This window comes from Vigna radiata, unplaced genomic scaffold, assembly GCF_000741045.1.
Source record: "Vigna radiata var. radiata cultivar VC1973A unplaced genomic scaffold, Vradiata_ver6 scaffold_259, whole genome shotgun sequence".
NCBI classification, from domain to species: Eukaryota; Viridiplantae; Streptophyta; class Magnoliopsida; order Fabales; family Fabaceae; genus Vigna; species Vigna radiata.
In genome coordinates this window covers 148,767-166,637 of record NW_014544144.1, presented here as the reverse complement: position 1 = coordinate 166,637, position 17,871 = coordinate 148,767, and positions in this window count along the sequence as shown.

The window sequence follows — 17,871 nt, the reverse complement described above, 5'->3', positions numbered from 1 at the left end:
TATACAACTAAATCCTATATAATAGGAAAAATATATTAACAGAAAGAGAAATAGGAGAAAAACATATTTTAATGTTACAAACAGAGGTAGGATTTACTCTTCCAACATACTGTTACGTGAGTACTCCAATACCCTCCTCCAGCTTTTATTATTATTTCCTTAAATTTAAGAACGGTATTCGTGATTCTATTGTTGAATCACTTGTTATATATATATATATATATATATATATATATATATATATATATATATTTTGTACCATATGACATGGATGGCCATATATTTATTCTAACTCAAGTCAATCGGACGGTCCTAAAAAGTAAGAAGCAGTTAAACAGTGATTAGACGTAGCTGAACTAGCAAAGGATATCAGATTAGTTGCAGAGACATCCGATCTTAGTCAATGAGAAGGTTTTGCCACACGAATTAAGGTAAATAATAATTATGGGTATTGGGCTGAGATTGGGCCTTAAGGTTTCACTAATCTCAAGCCCATGACAAATTATAAATAAAAGTCAAAAGTGAGAGGTAGACGATCACATTAACTATACTTTTATTACCATAATATTTAGCTACTGTATGGACAGTTACTGACTTAAGCATCGAAGAACCTTTAGCAGGTACACCTCCGAATGATGAAACAAAGACAATGAGCAAGATAGCAGCTATCGAACGAAGTCTTAGAAAAAATTGTACAGAGATTGGAAGTGACTCGACCTCACATCCGAAACATTATATATATATATATATATATATATATATATATATATATATNTATATATATATATATATATATATATATATATATATATATACACACACACACACTAGTGCAAAAATGATGTTTAACGTCACACGGTAAGCGTCGGTTACGGGCACTCGCGACATATATTGATGACCGGTGACATTTCTGTAAATAAGTTGGCAATATAGGCGTCAGTTAGGTCAATCTCTGACGTATATAGAATTTTAGACGTCGGCCCTTCAAACCTGACGTCTATATTTTTGACCGTTAGGTGAAAAGTCATTTCCATCAGCCTTATAAACGTCAGTTCGTTTGGGGCTCTGACGTCTAAATGGTGGAAATTAATGTTGCTCACCTACCTATCAGACATATAGATGTCGGTCCCCTTCTAACTGACGCCTATAAGTTTGTCAGGCAGGTGAATAGTCATTGCTTTCAGCCTTATAGACGTCGAATCCCGCCACATTGAAGGGGCCCCGACGTCTATATTGTGGAAATTAATGCTCCCTACCAACCTGTCAGACATATAGACGTCGGTCTCGTTGTAACTGACGCCTATATGTCTGTCGGACAGGTGAATAGTCACTTTTTTCAGCCTATAGACGTTAGTTGCATCATCACCGACGTCTATGTACAACAAAAAAATTAATTTTTAAATCGATGAGACGTCAAATTAGTCAGGCATCCGACGTATTTGATAATGTAGACGTCAGTTCTGTGTACAACAGACGTCCAATTTCTTGTTAAATAACACCAGTGGTTTGCGAACCAACACATCGTCTTTGCCTTTTTCTCTTCACTGCTCTACATTTTCCAGGTAAGTTTCCTCTCCTTTGCCTTTTCGTTGTGTTTTGGTGCGGTTTTTTTTATGTGTCTTTGTGTAGCGTAGTGCACCTTCTCCCTTTGCTCGTTTTCTCGTAAGGAAAACTTGCGTTTTTTTGGATTTCTCACGGCATTTCAATCTAAGGACGAATTTGGGTTGTTGCCTATGTCCATTCTGACCGCCAATGAAAAAGTATACAATGAGAATACGGTGTATTTTTCACCATATTCTTTTTCATTGGCGGTCGGAATGGACCTAGGCAATGACCCAAGTTCGTCTTTGGGTTGAGATGCCATGAGAAGTCCAAAAGACACAACTTTTTCTTACGAAGAAACTAGCAAAGGAAGGAGGTGCTACTACGCTACCCTAAGACACGACAAAAACCGCACCAAAACACAACGATCATTACATAAACATCGGTTAATGTACAAACCGACGTCTATATTGTGGAAAGATGTCGGTTAATGAAATGTTTGACGGCTTTATAGACGTCCAACGTGTTAAGGACGTACGTCTAAGGTAACCTTATAAACGTCGCTGCTTAAACTGAACTGACGTCTATATCGATGTCCTACCTGCAAATAACCGACATCTCATTAACATCACCCGTATAGACGTTAGTTCATTTTATGATGTTGAAAGACCAAAATAACTGATGCCTAAAGCCCTTTTTACGCTCTCTCTCTCTCTCTCTCTATATATATATATATATATATATATATATTATCACTAATACAGTCAAGGGAAACGACAATGGTTATTTTCACCCATAGATAACGATTACTGAACCGAGACATATACAGACGAGGCAAAAAGTCTACCTCTTTTGGCCTCGGTTGTGAACCGAGGCAAAAAGGGGTAGGATTTTGCCTCGGTTCAAAGGTAACCGAGGCAGTAGGGTTTTTGCTTTTTTTTCGAAGGACTTTACACATCGGTTCCTTCTTAACCGAGGCAGTATCTCAGACTCTACTGCATAGGTTGGGACCTGAACCAAGGAAGTAAAGTTTTTTTTATTTGTATTTTTTTTTTCGAATGACTTTATGCCTTGGTTGTTGCCTGAACTGATGCCATAGAGGACTTTCTGCCTCAATTATGGTCACAACTGAGGCGTACTCCCTTCTTCTTTTTAAGAACATGTTTGTTTCTGTAACATTCCCAACTACAGAAACAAACCTGCATATATTTAACAACCAGAACAGTCCGAAACAATGCAGAAGAATATATTTTCAATAAAAATTATATTAAAACATAAATCCATTCAATGTAATTATAAATCAACATAAAAGCATAAATTAATCCAATGTATAAAGTTAAACTAATAATAATGTACAGACTTGCATATATTTAGCCAATGCTTTCCTTATGAGTTTAAGTCATCTCTGGAACTGAAGTAGTAAAATTGAATCTCTACATAAAACACTATGATTTCAATTAGTGTATATGAAATCTAAACTATAGAGAAAATAACATTCAAAGCAAAATATTATTGTTTCCCATCCATTGGTAACATGTGCACGAATAATGGTCACCATCAAATTACACTACAATATATCATCATAATTATAAAATGTTAAGTAACATTATTGGAATGGTACAAAGTGTAACAAAGTATGGAATAAAATCCAAACCTTAAGGGTCATCCATATAAGCTTTTTAGTTGTAGCAGTAGATCTCCCATACAACATCATATGTGCTCCAAGGGAACTATTAAAAAAATTGCTTTAGCATACATTTATATAATAAAGAAAGTTGAAACATTGAGGTTCTTACCAATCTATTACTTGTCTAAGAGGGCTGCGAGAAGACTTCTGCAATGAACAAAACCATACGGTAGTGTTCTCCGGTATGGAGATCACAAGTAGCTTCCAATGACACCTGAAATTGGTAATAACTTAATTTTCATATACTAAAATCATAAATGAAACTTTAAAGTTAACAAACTTCACTTACCCAAGTATATAAGGGATAAAATATATCTCCTTCCCCATTGCAAAACAGCTAGTGATGTATGCTTGGATGTCATCAAACCTATTTCCTTCATGAGTCATATGGGGGTCAATGAACCCATATACATCATTGAACCCCATCTTGTTACTGACACCAAACATATACCTAAAATCAAGAAATCATCTGATATAAGTAACTTGATAAATCACTTTTATATAAAAAAGTTCTCATAAACTTATATTATCCACAGCTGAACGAGTGTAATATTAATTTCTTCTCTTCCCGATGGAAGCTCCCTAACATTTTGCTGAAGTAAGTACAATGACATCTCAGCATATCTTCCAAATGTAGTAGAATCTCATAGTACAATCATCGGTGCATCTGCAACGATGTTACAAAGCTCATCTAACGACCAAGAGGGTCGTCCTCAGATAAATGAGTGTTCTTTGGTGTAGGACTTCCCTCTTGACTTGTCTGTTGTAACACAAAAAAATGGTTATGTTCTGATGTCAATAAGAAGTAAAGTTTAAAATTGAGAACTATATAGCATGAGTGTTTATTGGGGGGTCAGATACAACACCAACCAAAGGTTTAGGTCAGGCGGCGAAGAACTTAAATGCTTGTGCCACCGTAATAAACTCCTCTGTAGGAATAGGATCAAAGGAATTTGGTATGACAACTTCATCCACCGTGACCTTGACCTCATCATCTCCTAACTCTATACCATGCACTATAGTGGCTGCCTCATAGACTATGCCACGAGCCACTAGCATGGTCCCGGTAGGAGAGAGAATATATAGTTAACATGGATGAGTGTTGTTCATGTTATCCCCTAGGGCACCGACAACTGAGCAACTTCTTGTGCCACTTTTACCTGTCAAATTAAATGTTAAGTTATAAAAAAAGTAAATTAATAAACAAAAATGATTATTAAGTTTACCTGTAAGGGGCATAACATGTTCCGCTATAGGAGATGGTGTAGGAAACATGCCATAATGCTCAAACTGTTGTTGGAACTGGCGCATAACCATTTCAACAACTTCATCATACAACTCTTCCTTGACCTTCTTTGTGATCTCCTGCGTGATCTCTTTTGTGATGTCATACTTCAGCTTTTGTTCATACTCTTTACTTAATCTGTATGAAGATGGACGCCAGGAAGACCTGAAGAACTGTCTAATGCCTATGACAGTCCCAACAGCACGCACCCGTCTAAGTCGTCCAATAGCTGTGGCAAGAATATCCTAACGACCTTCTTGTGTGAATTGACCTTGGGAGCTCTGCTCAACTAAGGAGTTATGTAACATAACAAAACTTCAAAATCAATTGAAAGATCTATGTAATATATATAACAAAAATGTTGTCAAAATAAGAGAAATGACTTACAATTCTTTCTGATTTCTCTCTAGCAGTGTCGAAAGTGTAGGAGCTCGATGATCTTAGACGGCTAACTTCCACTTCTCGTGCCTAGATGGTGGTGAGGGAGGAGGAGGAGGGTCACCAACCTTAGAAAGTGGAAGTCTATTATCTGACTTCTGCATCATTATTTTTTTCCTCAAGCTTCTTGTATCCACCACGAGACAATAGGTGTGGAATTTCATTCTGAGCACTTATACCCTGTGCTTTTGACCTTGTTTCCTGTGACAAAAAGAAACAATTGTTATGATATAAAATTATGAATGATGAATTGAATGATTTTACTTACACTTACCTACCACAACTCGAATGAACGAAGTTGTACAAATTGACGCATTCCGTCTAGATCCTTTGATGTTCTTAGAGTTGTGACCTGAGGTCTCCATTGTTTGGGAAGACTTCTTAAGATTTTACCGATATGATTGTAGTTATCATATGACTTCTTTGAATGTTTTTGTTTTCAAGCATCGAAAAGAGCTCATATTGTCTGGTCAACAAGCTCAACTTATTTCTTTTGACTTCCTTGGATCCTTCGTAGGTAACGACCAAGGTGTCCCACATCTCTTTAGCTCCTTGGTAAGCGTGAACCTTTTTGTACTCTTCTTTAGAGAGTGCGCACATCAGAGAGTTGTGAGCTTCGGAGTGTAACAGGTAGTGTTGCTTCTCTTCGTCAGTCCACTTACTTTTTTAGAGTGGCTCTCTGTTTTCATCTTTAGGAATGTAGTTGTCGTACTCCACAACGTCCTACATGTCAATGTGACATGATTCAAAGAATGTAATCATTTTTTTCTTCCAATAGTCGAACTTTTCACCCTTGAATAGGGGAGGAGGGTTGACGGTGTATCCTTCATTTTCCATTCTTTAGGATCGTTTCCTTGAGTTCCTCTAAGAACTAACCCCGCGAGGTTAGCTCTGATACCAGTTGAAGTACTTGAAAAACAATAGAAAGGGGTGGAATAGTGTTAATGGAAAAATTCTTTTCGTAACCCTTATGATATAACACGTTAGTTGAGTTTTGGATTTATAAATTAAGTGCTTAGACACTCGACTTAATAAATGATTGTAAAAGGTGGTTGCTCTTAACGTGCTATTTAGAGTGTACATTGAAGTGTTTTTTAAGAACTTCCTTAGCTGAATAATAATCGCTTAGTGTGCAAGGTTCTTGTAAGTAGAAATAAAAACACATTTGTAGATTTTATATGAGAAGTGTTTAGACAAAAGAGATATAACAATTGCACAAATATTTTTATATTATTGGTTCACTCCAACTGAGTTACGTCCAGTCTCCTCGCAAAAGGTTCCACTGTATCTTCAAAAAGATTACAACTGAGTATTGGCACCACTCTTGGTCTTCTTAATCATCGAATAACCTCCTGTTACGCTAGACTGGATGAATATTCTCACCGCTCTTGGTCTTCTCAATCAGCGAAAAACCTCCTATTACCCTAGACCGGATGAGCATTCGCACTGTAAGGCCCGAGGAAAATGTAGTAATTAGGGAATGAAGTGGCTTTGAGACTTGAAAATTATTTGTTAGACATTAATTTTTAATGTTTAGGTGATACTTTTTAAAATTATAATTGCAATGTTAATTAATTAATGTTATTGTTGATTAAGTGGAACACATGATCGGTATGTTGTTATTTTGATGATTTATGTGCGTGTGATATTACCAATGTGATGTGTTAGCTTGTTGTTAAAAGGGTGGTTTCGGATTGAATGGGTGTGGGTTCAATTCAAGAAAGAAAGAGAGTTAAGGGAAACTTTTTGTCTTCATTAAGTGGTGCAAAAATAAAGTTAGGGGGTGTAGAAGGAGAAAGAATAAAAATAAAATCTAAAACAAAATAGAAAAATACATGTTATGATATTTAGTGGTTGTTGATATTTTAAAAAGTAGTGAAGAGAGAATAAGAGAGGAAACCTTAGTGGTTTTAGTGATAAAGTAAGACATTTTATTAAAACAAAAAAGATAGAGATAGAATAGAAGAAGATAAAAAGGAAAAGAGAGAACGAGGTCTGTACATTGTTACCCTAATTCTAAAACTGAAATTGAGAGAGATAAGGGAGAGAAAAGACGTTTTCTAGGAGAAAAGAGGAAGAGCTGTAGAAAATCTTAGTGCAAGGGAGGATTTGTGTTTTTGAAGTTAGCTAAAGCCCTAGTATTGGCCAAGGTGTGTGGAAGCTTACCTTTATTTGTTGTATGCTATGTATTCTTGATATTCTTACATAGAACTCCTTGTTTTTTACACATGTTTACATGATTATGATTATCTCTTGTTATTGTTGGGCAAGAGTTTGTGTATGCATGATTATAGGGTTTATATCATGCTTGTGTTGGGTTTTTTCTATGAAAGTATGTATGTTTTGTTGGGTTATACCATGATGATATGTATTGATGCTAAGGGAGGACAAAGGTATGTTGTTTGGAGGTTTTACCATGCAATATATATGGTATGATAATCATGTGTAGAATATTGGGTTTGTTGGTCTGTGATATGCATAATGATGGGTTTGAATGATTCAACAAATGTAATGTATGTATTATGGTATGTTAATAAGTGTATGTGATGCTTGAATGCATGCATGAGGTTTTGGGAGAGTTTCCCTTGTGATTTAGGGTTGTCGCATGTATTTTTGAACACTTGAGTTCTATCTAGGATGTATTTCGATTCGGCAATAATCGATTCGACAATATTTTTCAATCATTAGGGAGGTCGAGTTAGAATTTTTTTTCGAAGATAATGGTTGAGCAGAATATTGAATTCAAGAAAATGAGAGAGGACATCGATCAAAGGTTGCAGAATTGGATAGCTAATGTGAATAACATAAAGATTCAAAGATCAAATCAATAACCAACTATAGAATACATCACATTGATATGTCTACTGATGGACATGCAAATTATACTAAAGGTGTTGTTGAACTTGTTAATGATGAAGCGATTGAGTCAACTACTTCAAGTGTAGACTTTTTCTCACAAGATGTGATTATGAGGATTATTGATGATCCTACTTACCATCCTAATGCACCTGATGATGTTGAAATTGAGTTGAAGCCACATGTTCCACACATCATGTTTGTTGATGTGAACAATGAAAATAAATTTTTAATGGTAATATTTGTTGACTTGGTTGCAGAACATAATGAAAGGTTGTTGAATTAAGAAAACAAGTTAGGTTTAAATTCATTTGATATCATTGTTGATAAAAATTTAAAGATGCATGCATGTTTATTTTCTGTTTTTAGCATAAATAGAAAAAATTTTATTAAAACTTTAAAATATTTGTTTTTATTAAAAATAAAAATTTTAAAATTAATAAAATTGTAGAGTGACTTGTACTTCATACAATTAAATTAAATAAATTTTGCCATATGGCCAGATTGAGCCAAAGGTTTCAAAAGTTTTTTGTCTCCTCCCTAAAATAAGTCTATAAAAGATAACTTTTGAAATAAGTGTGGGGGAGACTAATAGTAATTAGGACTTTTTTTGTTTCCACTTTATGTTTTTTATTTTTCAATTTTTGTTTTATTTCCATAACAAAAATGTGATTTCTTTATGAGAAAATTGTGAAAGAATTAACTTTCTTCTTGGTGAAACTTTTACACAATATGTCTCATAAGAAATTCATCTTAAAGTATTTTATTGTTTTTACTAAAACATATTGACATTGGATTTTAGGATTTGATTTAGTAATTAGAATCATCATAATCTTGAAATAATGATCATCTTTTATGTTGAATTGATTAGAATCTAGCCTAATTGATTCATAATTATAAATTATTAAATGAGTTAATTTGAGATTTACTTGATTGAATCTTTTGGGAAATATTTTTTAGCCTTGTGAGAATTGAGCCTAATTGTGATGGATGGACCACCATGTCATTCCTATTTTTGCTGGGTAACTTGTTCATGTTTTGTTTATACTTTAATATATAGCTTGTTTCTTTTGTTTTGCAACTTAAGTAGATATGCATTATTTGATATGATTAAGGCATTTCTTGTTTTTAGCTACTTAGCCAAATCAGCCCACCTTGATATTAATCCATCGATAGCCCATTTGAGCCTTAAATCTTTTTTTCTTGTTTTTAGCCCATTGCAAAGCCTTGAAAAGAAAAAGATCATGTTTATCCCCTACCTCACCCAAAAAATAATAAAAATGGCAAAAGGAAGAAAAGAGTTTCATGAAAGAAAAAAGGTGAAAGGAAAAAAAAGATAGAAAAGAAGTAAAAGTGGAAAACAAAATGTAGAAATAGAAGGATAATTGCTTTCTCAAAAATAGCACAAAGAATATAATATATTTGTTTTCCAAAATCTTTGCTCCTTAATTCTTTTTATCTAAACTTTTTAAGCCTTTATGTCCTTAATTTTCCTACCTTTGTCTTGACCATATTACAACATTTGAAAAGTCATCATGATCTTTGAATGCATGTTTTCCAAAAGTGTATAAATATTAGAATTTTGCTAAGTTATGGTAGTGTTTACTTACTTGAGTACTTTAAGTGTAAACACAAGCCTAAACACTTAAGAGAGCATTGGTGAGAGAATATACATTTTAACTTGTGTGATCTCTTTCGTATTAGATTATCTGGTAATTTCAAAAGATTAACTCATGCTTAAAATAGAATTTCCCATTCGCATAATTCATGGCAACTTGATTTATAAAGTTGATTAGTTTCCACTAAATTTCTCATCCTTTGTTTTCAATGTTCATATGAATATTGACCCGGAATAAAGTTTTGAAATTACTCAGTTTTGCCTAAAAGTACAAAAGGATAAGTGTAGGGGTGTGATGAGTGCATATTTATACCTTCATTTAGGCTTTAATATTGAATTCTTAATTGGTTTTTGTACTTTAATAGAATATTTTAATTAGGATTTGTTATAATTGGGTTTATTGAGCATGAGATACCAAAACATGATAAAAATAGATTTTTAGTTGCATAAATGTTCTTTGGATATTTTGATGTGTGCTAGTGCAGTTACAGCTAAGTTGAGCTCATGGAGGTGTGAAAATAAATTGATTAAAGTGTTGTGGCACCTTAAAGGTGAATCCAAGAATAACAAATAACCAATACCATAAGAATTCAATCCAAGCGTAGCATGAAAAAGTGAAGAAATTTGGCTAAGCCAAAAGAGGAAACAAGCAACAAAAATTGGATCTTGTAGTCTTCTCTATCTTTTCTACTAAAAAGGCTTTCGTAATTGATAGATCTTCGCTTGACCCCTCATAAGTTACAACCAAGGTGTCCCAAATTTCTTTTGCTCCTTGGTAACTAACCTTCCTATATTCTTCTTTGGAGAGAGCGCACATAAGAGAGTTGCGGGCCTTGGAGTTTAACAGGTAGCATTGTTTTTGCTCATCAATCCACTCGCTTCTTAAGAGTGGCTCTCTATTTTCATCTACAAGGATGTAGTTGACGTGCTCTATAACATCCCACATGTCAATTTGACATTATTCAAAGAATGTGATTATTCTTTGCTTCAAGTAGTCAAACTTCTCACCCTTGAATAAGGGAGGATGGTTGACGATGTATCCTTCATTTTCCATTCCTCGGGAGCATTTCCTCGAGTCCTGCTAAGAACTAACCTTGCGAGGTAAGCTCTGATACCAATTGAAGTACCTGAAAAAAACTAGAAGGAGGGTTGAATAATGTTAATTGAAAACTTTTTGCAACCCTTATGAGATAACATGTTATCGAGCTTTGAAGTTTTTCTTTTAAAAGCTTAAATGAAAATAGTTTTTATCGTGCTATTTAGAATATATACTGTAGTGTTTTGTAAGAACTTCCTTTTAAGAAAAGTAATCTTTTAGCTTGGAAGATTATTGTACTTTGGAAATAAAACACAACTACAGGTTTTAATAAGAGGATCGTTTAGTTGAGAGAAGAGATAATTGTACAAGTTTTTTTTATACTGGTTCACTTCAACTGAGTCGTCCAGTCTCCTCTGTAGAGGGTTCCACTATAATCTTCACATGATTACAACTAGGTATTCTCACCACTCCTGGTCTGGGTATTAGCATCACTCCTTGTACTTAGCAAACCTTGCCAAGATTTCCTCTAAGTATTCGCATCACAACTAGTATTAGACTACCAAGCCTAGATTTCCTTTAATTATTCGCACCATTCCTAGTATTAGACTATTGTGCCTAGATTCCTCAACTCAAACTTAGTTCAATTGTAAGTGTTTTAATTCTCTTCAAAATTGTAATCAACGATTGCTTACAACTTGTTCAGACTATTACTCTCACAGAGAGGATGTAATTACAATACAAAGCAATCTTAACACTCCCAGGTGTTTCTCTCTTTTCTCTTACAAAGTGAGCAATACAACAATGGAGCTCGAGAGTATTTCTTTTTCTTTGTACTCCTCTCTTCTGTTCTCTTTTTTTCTCTTTTGCAGCTTAAATATATTCTTTTTCTTGAGCTCTTTCTTCTCTTCTCTTTTGAATGCTTCTAGGATTGATATTTCATTGTAAGCTTTTCACTTGATTATCCTCTTAAGCTATCCTCTTAATTTTTCTTCTGAAAGCTCTTCTATTTAAAAGCTTCATGGATATATGTCTGATAAACTTGAGCTTTTAACCTTGATACTCGTTCTTTCTCTTTCTTCGTACAACAATCGTTGGGTAAGTCAACTTTTCATAGCAGACATGCTTTTTCAGTACTTCGCTTGAAGTAGGTTGTACGTTCTTTTTAGGCATGGCTTCAAGTGAAGAACATTATGTGAATATCTCATTTGTCTCTAACGTCCACTTTTGATATTTGATTTATAGCTTTGTTAATACGTGTATAATAGCTTATCTGCAAATATTAGAGTAAATTGTGCATGCAGCAAATAGGTCTTTTCTTATCACTTTTGTTGTTTTGAACGTTGAACATTTAATGTCATTTAATGCTTGCTTAAAATAACAAAGTGTTTTTTGATTTCCTATTGTTAGTTAGCTTTTAACAATTAAGCTCTTTTCTAAAGATACCAAGTATTGTATAGAAACTTTGTCGTTTGGGCAAAGTATTGTTTAAGCTCATGGTATCGTTTAGCCAAGAAAATGTTTCTTTCGTATTTGTCTCTTCTTAGATAGATAACATTTAGCTTGTTTCAGGCTTTCTTTTATATTTTAATCTTGATTCTTTTAGTTTATTTTGTCAAAGACATCGTCTTGACCTATTTTGTTTTTGAGAGCTAAGTTGAATACCTTTTTTAGGTATGATAAGCATCAATCGTTTAACTCCAACTCTCTTAGACACTCCAGGCACAATATCATTTAGCCTTGCGTCTAAGTGTTTTGACCTAGATGTTTTTCTATTTCTTAAGAGCCTAAGTGTTTTCCTAAGTTTTTCTATGTTGGGGATTCAAGTTGTAGTTTTTCTATAATGGGGATTCAGATTCTAAGTCTTGTGTTTTCACCCTAAGTTGTTTTTAGATTATTTTTCTGTTTTAATGTTATTTGATTAAACTTCAAAGCATGATAGCGTTTTAGGTGCATAGATGATTTTGTCTTAACAATTCTTGCTTTTAACTGAGAATGTACTTTGGTTGATAGTGAAAATGTTAAGACCTTGGCAAATGTACCGAATCGTAATGTATTGCATATTAGTATGAAAGTAATTCTTGTAGACGTTGATGGTAAAACTTGTTCACATGATTCTAATATTATGTGTATTGTTATACTTTCTTTTTGTAGTTTTTTCTTTGTGAGTTTAAGATTTTTGTATGGGTTTCTATTGATTATTTAGAATATTTTTATAGTGTAGTGAAGAGGTAACTGTTGTAGTTAGGCACCTGCTTCTATTCCTAGTGAGCCCATAGACATTATGACTTGTGCTGATAAAATCTCTTCCTTACAGTGGTCTTACAAGAGGTCTTCAATAAAGTGCTAACATAATTGAGAAGCATGTTGCACAGCTCTTCCTCTTAATTTTGTTAATCCCTGTAGGCAATAGTTTTAGATTTATTTTGAGTCATTGATAGAGGGGCTGTTGTATGTGCTGCATTGTCTTGACAATTTGAATGTGAATGATTTTTTTCAATGATTGGATTGAAAACGGAAATTGGAATATTTTGTTTTATTTAGTATACTACGAATAATATGTTTTATTTTATATTTATGATATGGATCTTCAATTTATTATAATTTTCTGTTCTTAGATTTATATTTAATTATTTTCAAACTTTTTGTTTATTATTATATTTTTCTTATGCTAAAAAAATAAGACTCATGAAATGGTCCTAATTCATGAGACTTGATTTTGTGGACTTTTTTTCAATAAGAGATTTTTTAATCTTATTGACTTTTTTTTTTGCCTAATCCATATGGGTTAGAGACAAATCTTATAAAATAGACTAATTTGACAAACCTAGTTCCTTTGACGCATGAAGACAACATCTCCAATCAAAAGCTCTATAACGATAAACAATGGTGATGTGACAAAGATGGTGAATAGAGAAACTTTAACGAAATAACTATATTCGTGTTTTGGAAGAAGGAGAAAGAACTTTTGCATCCAAAAGATATCTTTTGAAAGATGGTAGAGTATTTCGAAAAACATTTCTGAATCTAAAATTGCTTTTCGGAACACTCGTTTAGTAATACTTTTTTATACCTTTCACATAAATAGGGTGTTTTGGAATATATTTTCAAATTTAAAAATACTTTTAGAAATATTAAATTTGGAAAAATGTAAGAATTTCTATTATAATTTTGACGAGAGGTAGTTTTGGAATTCTACCTTTTATAAGAGTGTAAGAAGAAAAAAATAGAGTGCGGGAAAAACACCCTAAAAACAATTAATAAGGATAAAAACCAAACAAATCATCAGGCCCAAAATACTAATACCACCTCCGCATCAACAATACCCATACGCCTAATAATCAAATAAAATTAATCTAATACCGAAATAAGACCCCATATTCCTAAAATCTTATACCGATTATATATAGCATTACATAAAAAATCAAAGTAGCAAAACGCCATCTTAGAAACGGAAAATTTCATCCAGAAAATAAAAAATCAATCCCAACACTATTTTGCATCACCAAGCCCTCAAAACCTTAACTTTAATAAAAAGAAATCATCAAACATCGAATGCCCAAACACTCAAATTTTAAATCATATATACCTTAAGAAATTATGCCGAACTGTAAAATCAAACTCGAAATTTTCTAAATCTTTCACACGGAATTAAATTTAAAATTACAACACATAAGCCTACCCATGAAAATGTAGTAGATATTCTAACAAAACAAAACTACCAAACTAGTTAATTTTTCTTGTATTGGCTATTGACATGTTTGTCTTGGTTGCCAAAATATGTCTTGCTGATCATCGCTCTAAACTATTACCAAGTGCACTATGCTTCCCATCATACTTACATTACCAAAAGAAATCAAAAGCAGAAAAAAAAAATCAAGACTGTCCGTCTACAAATCAGAATTTGTGATATATTACAAAATATAAAATTTAGAGGAAACTTCAATATTAGTATCCACCATTTTCATTTTATAAAATTAAAAGTTAGATGTAAATACAAAATAATAAACATAATAATATTAATAGTAAATAATGATATATTATTATTATTATATACTAATTTTATAATGACGAAAAAACTAAATAAATTTTAAATATTTAACAAATAACATTTTTTTATATTTTAAGTATTTAATAATATTTTTATATTACTTATCTAATAAATTAAATATTTTATTCAAGTTATTTGAGTTAAAACATAATATAATGTTAAAAATTATAGATATGGGGAGGTGTAGGGTATTTTTGAAATAAAAGAAAATAGTGGGGAGATGTATAATATTTTTGAAATAAATTAAAATAGTGGAGAAGCGGAGGGAGCAACACCCTATTTGTGTGTGTGTAGATCCGTTAATTTTGCCCTCCTTACATGGTTTGGGCGTGACTCACGTGGGTTGGGGTCAGAAAAGCTCATAGGACTAAAAAAACCCCATAGAAAAAGTTCACATAATCAAAATATTTACAAAAATCCTGTGGATTAGGGCCAATCTATGAGACTTTTTTTTAGAAAAAGTATTCATTTTAATAAAAAAAAAAAGATATAATTAATTCTCAATTTTTATTATGATAAAAGAGTTTGATCCATTATGCAGTATAAAAGATATCAAATTTCAAGTTCTTATAAATTTTCCATGTACATACAATTATTTAGAATAATTGGCAGATCTTATTAAATGTATATTTAATAAAATATATATATATATATATATATATATATATATATATATATATATATATTACTATTAAATAATAAACCAGTTTTCGTAATCATAAATATTTTGTCTTATAAATAGAAGGGAAAAAAGTGTTGCTGTAGTTTAATTAGATTTAATTACGTTAATGAAAATTGTGTCCAAATACAATTCAGTATTATAAATAAGGATAAAAAATTTTACACTCATATTTTATAAAAATATATTTATTGATATAATTCAATTTTCTGTAATCTGTATTATTTTCCATTTATAATCAACCAATTATATCAATGTAAAAACACTCCTTGCTTTAATTAAAAGAAATTTACTTGTTAAATGATTGTTTCGAGAGAAAAAAATTACTGAAAGATTAAAAAACATGTCAATTGATTGCCATATAAAATAGTTTAACAATTAACTTTCTAAAACTATATTTTAGTTTAAGAAAGTTGGATTCTACCTTCTTCGGATTTGTTTCTTTTTTTCTAATGTTTAAAAACTATTTTTGAAAAATATTGTTTACTAAAAATATTATTTATTTATTAATACATATTAGAAAAAAATAACAATAAATATTAATAACAGTGATCAATAAATAATTAAAAACATAATTATAATAAATATTGAGAAATTTAAAAAAAAAAACATTCGATCAAACATTTATTATGTTTCATATATTTCTATTTATAGGATTAATAATAAGTACAATAAGTTATTTATAATTCAAAAAACTATTATTAATTTTTTACAATAATAATAATAATGATGATGATAATAATAAATAACAATAACGTTGTTTAAATTTATTATTGTTAGATGTCGTTGATTTAAAATAAAATTTTATTTAAATTTTTGAGTTTGAATTTATTCAAAAAATTTATGATTAGATTATTCATGTTAGATATATCAACTAAAATCTACTTGTGAATAATTTTCACATTAAAATTGAATTAGGATTTATTTTTAATAAGTTAAAAGTTAATAATTAATATTAAATTAAATATTTTAAAAATATTTAATTAAATATCTAATCAAACATTTTTAATTAAATAATACTTTTGATGGATATATTTTTAGAAAAAAGAAATTTCATATTAAAAAAAGTAACAATAACTTACACCCTCTTTAAAAATAATAATAATAGTGATGAGTAAATAATTAAAAAATAATCAAATTCATAATTTTCTGAAATTGAATTTTTAACATAAAAAATAATTTCATATTTTTTTTCTGAAATTAAAAAAATATATAAAATAATGAATTAAAGAATTTGAGTCTTAAATAACTAAATTTTGAATTTGTTAAAAGTAAACATATTTAAAATGAAACTTTTTTTTACCCCACTTGAAGAATGGGTTAAGGCTAACGCATGCGACATGGGTCAAATTAACACCTCTATATGTGTGTGTGGAAGAAACGAAACATAAATCTCTGTTTGATCGGTTTTGTACGAAAATGGGCAAATTTGCCTCCCATATTGCCGAAACAGCCAAAATTGTCATAAAATACGAAAATGAGGAAGTCGTGGGGCCCAAACGACTTCTAACGAAGAAGTTGTTCCCCCCACACTGTTCATGTGAATAGTGATGAAATCGTGCACCCCAAAAACAACTTCAAGGTCTTGTAATTGATTACCAAGCTTCGTAATCGATTACAACGTGCTCAAGTCGTGCCCCCTGCACGACTTCAACATTCTAGGCAAAAATGACTCTGGACTCTGGTAATCGATCACACCCCTGTTGTAATCGATCACCAGCAGGTTCAATGGAAAAAACTCCCTGGTAAGTGATTACACCATGGTTGTAGTCCATTACCAATGTGTTGAATGGGAAAAAACTCCCTAGTAATCGATTACACCCTTGTTGTAAACGATTACTAGAGTGTTTTGGTGTTAAATGAATTTTTCTTTTGTTTTTTGTGTTACACAAAGAAGAAATTGTCTTTATAATTTATTGAATGAAAAAACAAAATAAAAACCTAGAACAAAATTGATATGAAATATTAATGGTAATTTATTAATTATTGATTGGATTACAAAATGGTAAGATTAATAAATAACTATTAACGATATGGACAATTTTCCCTATGATGACCTTGGTTGCGGCAGTAAGAGCATTTTTTGGTCTGATCTGGAGTGGATTGATCCATCTCATTACAAATCCTATTTGTAGATGGTCTTTCAGATGCCTTGCATCGCATTTGAGGATCTGGTATAAAGTTTGGACATGTATACGCATACCAATAATCTTCATTTTGGATTGGGTGAAATTGTACTTCGTATGCCTTGCAAATGTTTTTAAGACTGTAGACTGAATCAATTACTTGGGTTAGGGGTATATGGGAATTTGCACAAACGGCAATGACATGATGACATAAGAGACGAGTAGCTTGGAAGTGACCACAATCACACCACCACTCATTTAGCCTAACCTTAGAGGAAATTGGATGTGGGCAATATTAGTGATGTGTTGAAATTTCTTAAACATCAAATTCTGAATTTTCACAATTGTAGCGATGAACATGACAAAATGTTGATTGTTGTTCATTTTTCCTAATAATGTCGGCGATTTCTTCAAGAAATTGGTGGCCTGCTTGTAGCATGTAGTTTGCTTTTAATCCTTGTTCAACAAACCATGATTGTGCCCTCTCAAATGTTGTTCTAATGAGAGCACAAATCGATAATGAACGTGCTCCCTTTAAAACGGAGTTCATGCA